Source organism: Anopheles funestus (genome assembly GCF_943734845.2).
Source record: "Anopheles funestus chromosome X unlocalized genomic scaffold, idAnoFuneDA-416_04 X_unloc_128, whole genome shotgun sequence".
In the NCBI taxonomy this organism is placed as follows: domain Eukaryota; kingdom Metazoa; phylum Arthropoda; class Insecta; order Diptera; family Culicidae; genus Anopheles; species Anopheles funestus.
In genome coordinates, this window is record NW_026045070.1 from 8300 (window position 1) to 12500 (window position 4201).

Below are 4201 nucleotides of genomic sequence, written 5' to 3' on the forward strand. Positions count from 1 at the left end.
TGCGCATTCACCTTCTCGTTGCACTTCTTCGGGAATTTGGTGCAACCAAGTTTTCACTATAACTTGGTCATTTTCCGTCCATCGGACATGCGGTTTTGGGTGTCGATACTTGACACCGCACGCTACAATATGTTCCTCCACGACCATGTGGTCCGATGCTTCCAACAGGAGCTATTCGAGGAGTACCGATTTTTCACCATTAAAAATGCTCAATTTTGCACCAACTTTTGCCTATAACTCAGGCTGTATCGATCGGATCTTCAATCTTGAAAAAGTTTTGGATAGGTGGCACCAAATGCTACATTTCGTTCTTCCACGTCAACTTTGTCCGATGTCTAGCAAAAAAGTTATTCGCGAACCAAGTCCAGAACCCATGCAATGGCTGCCCTCATTGCATACATCACGGCGGTTAACTCTCGTTACTCTATACCGTGGACTTGGTACTTTTTCAGGCATTCGTTGCTACTTCTTGGTTCATGATATTCGTTTACGGTCTTCACTAGGGCATTTGGTGCTCCTTATCGGTTCATGATATTCGTTTACGGTCTTCACTAGGGCATTTGGTGCTCCTTCTCGGTTCATGATATTCGTTTACGGTCTTCACTAGGGCATTTGGTACTGGGCTTCCCACTTTCTACTGATCGATCCATACTCACTTGCGTGCACCTAGCCTAGGAAGGTTTCCTATGGCTTCCCATCTTTCTACTGATCGATCCATACTCACTTGCGTGCACCTAGCCTAGGAAGGTTTCCTATGGCTTCCCATCTTTCTACTGATCGATCCATACTCACTTGCGTGCACCTAGCCTAGGAAGGTTTCCTATGGCTTCCCATCTTTCTACTGATCGATCCATACTCACTTGCGTGCACCTAGCCTAGGAAGGTTTCCTATGGCTTCCCATCTTTCTACTGATCGATCCATACTCACTTGCGTGCACCTAGCCTAGGAAGGTTTCCTATGGCTTCCCATCTTTCTACTGATCGATCCATACTCACTTGCGTGCACCTAGCCTAGGAAGGTTTCCTATGGCTTCCCATCTTTCTACTGATCGATCCATACTCACTTGCGTGCACCTAGCCTAGGAAGGTTTCCTATGGCTTCCCATCTTTCTACTGATCGATCCATACTCACTTGCGTGCACCTAGCCTAGGAAGGTTTCCTATGGCTTCCCATCTTTCTACTGATCGATCCATACTCACTTGCGTGCACCTAGCCTAGGAAGGTTTCCTATGGCTTCCCATCTTTCTACTGATCGATCCATACTCACTTGCGTGCACCTAGCCTAGGAAGGTTTCCTATGGCTTCCCATCTTTCTACTGATCGATCCATACTCACTTGCGTGCACCTAGCCTAGGAAGGTTTCCTTGGGCTTCCCATCTTTCTACTGATCGATCCATACTCACTTGCGTGCACCTAGCCTAGGAAGGTTTCCTATGGCTTCCCATCTTTCTACTGATCGATCCATACTCACTTGCGTGCACCTAGCCTAGGAAGGTTTCCTATGGCTTCCCATCTTTCTACTGATCGATCCATACTCACTTGCGTGCACCTAGCCTAGGAAGGTTTCCTATGGCTTCCCATCTTTCTACTGATCGATCCATACTCACTTGCGTGCACCTAGCCTAGGAAGGTTTCCTATGGCTTCCCATCTTTCTACTGATCGATCCATACTCACTTGCGTGCACCTAGCCTAGGAAGGTTTCCTATGGCTTCCCATCTTTCTACTGATCGATCCATACTCACTTGCGTGCACCTAGCCTAGGAAGGTTTCCTATGGCTTCCCATCTTTCTACTGATCGATCCATACTCACTTGCGTGCACCTAGCCTAGGAAGGTTTCCTTGGGCTTCCCATCTTTCTACTGATCGATCCATACTCACTTGCGTGCACCTAGCCTAGGAAGGTTTCCTATGGCTTCCCATCTTTCTACTGATCGATCCATACTCACTTGCGTGCACCTAGCCTAGGAAGGTTTCCTTGGGCTTCCCATCTTTCTACTGATCGATCCATACTCACTTGCGTGCACCTAGCCTAGGAAGGTTTCCTATGGCTTCCCATCTTTCTACTGATCGATCCATACTCACTTGCGTGCACCTAGCCTAGGAAGGTTTCCTATGGCTTCCCATCTTTCTACTGATCGATCCATACTCACTTGCGTGCACCTAGCCTAGGAAGGTTTCCTATGGCTTCCCATCTTTCTACTGATCGATCCATACTCACTTGCGTGCACCTAGCCTAGGAAGGTTTCCTTGGGCTTCCCATCTTTCTACTGATCGATCCATACTCACTTGCGTGCACCTAGCCTAGGAAGGTTTCCTATGGCTTCCCATCTTTCTACTGATCGATCCATACTCACTTGCGTGCACCTAGCCTAGGAAGGTTTCCTTGGGCTTCCCATCTTTCTACTGATCGATCCATACTCACTTGCGTGCACCTAGCCTAGGAAGGTTTCCTATGGCTTCCCATCTTTCTACTGATCGATCCATACTCACTTGCGTGCACCTAGCCTAGGAAGGTTTCCTATGGCTTCCCATCTTTCTACTGATCGATCCATACTCACTTGCGTGCACCTAGCCTAGGAAGGTTTCCCTTTGGTACCGACTTCCATCTACGCACTCGATATAACCTAGGTACTTGGTACCGATGATGGTTAACACTCAAGCATTTCTTGCATCCTGCGTGCAAGGTACCAATTTTCACTTCTCAGGTGCGTTTATGAGCCCGCATTAATCCAATATCGCTCTGATGGCCTTTCTTATTATTTCATCCGATAGCCCTTGCCAAAAGCTACCAAAAGTTCCTCCACGGCCATGTGCTCCGACGCTTAGTTTAGGAAATATTCGAAAAAATTCAAAATAGGAAGCATTTTCTTATTGGAAAATCACCTTAAATCGATGGCCATTTTTTGGGCAAAAACTTTAACGTCTTCCCGACTTTGCGGGAATTGCGAATTTTAGGCACCCAGAGAAAATCTTTTACTTTAAGGGGGCGGCCGCGAAGTTGCCCAAAGTCTCGGACACAAAAATTCTCAAGTTCCCCACTCTAGTAAAGCGCCCTATGAGTATCTCCTGGCCCGCGAGCTCTGCGAGCGGGCCAGCTTCGGCGATTTTTGCCTTTTCGCCTAGGCGGTTCTTCTACGAAATTGGTCCACAGCTTTTGCTCAGAAAGCTAGCATTTGTTGCAACAGTTAGGTACTTGGTACCACATTTTGGTATCCATTTGGGCATTTGTGGCAACTACTCGGTACTTTGGCCCACATTTCGCTCTACTCGGGCTTCTATGGTGGTACTTGTCGGTACTTCTGGCCAACTTAGGCCAATTGGGTGCAACTTGTGGGTACTCTGTGGGTACTTTAGGGCGTATTGTGTCTTTCGGGTGAACCTTCGCTATACTTCATGGGTACTGATGGCCAACTTAGGAACATTCAGTGCAACCTTTGGGCCTAAGGAAATTTGTCCAACTCTTTGGACTTAGAAAATTTTCTGGACTTAGAAAATTTTCTGGACTTGTAAAAATTTTCAAATGTTCAATTTGGCCCACACTTCGCTCTACTCGGGCCTCTATGGTGCTACTTGGCGGTACTTTTGGCCAACTTAGGCCAATTGGGTGCTCTTTGTGGGTACTCTATCGGTACTTTTGGCCAACTTAGGCCAATGGGGTGCTATATGTGGGTGCTCTATCGGTACTTTTGGCCATGTTAGGCCCATTCGGTGCTATATGTGGGTGCTCTATCGGTACTTTTGGCCATGTTAGGCCCACTCGGTGCTATTTGTGGGTACTCTATCGGTACTTTTGGCCAACTTAGGCCAACTCAGTGCTTCTTGTGGGTACTCTATCGGTACTTTTGGCCAACTTAGGCCAATGGGGTGCTATATGTGGGTGCTCTATCGGTACTTTTGGCCATGTTAGGCCCATTCGGTGCTATATGTGGGTGCTCTATCGGTACTTTTGGCCATGTTAGGCCCACTCGGTGCTATTTGTGGGTACTCTATCGGTACTTTTGGCCAACTTAGGCCAACTCAGTGCTTCTTGTGGGTACTCTATCGGTACTTTTGGCCAACTTAGGCCAATGGGGTGCTATATGTGGGTGCTCTATCGGTACTTTTGGCCATGTTAGGCCCATTCGGTGCTATATGTGGGTGCTCTATCGGTACTTTTGGCCATGTTAGGCCCACTCGGTGCTATTTGTGGGTACTCTATC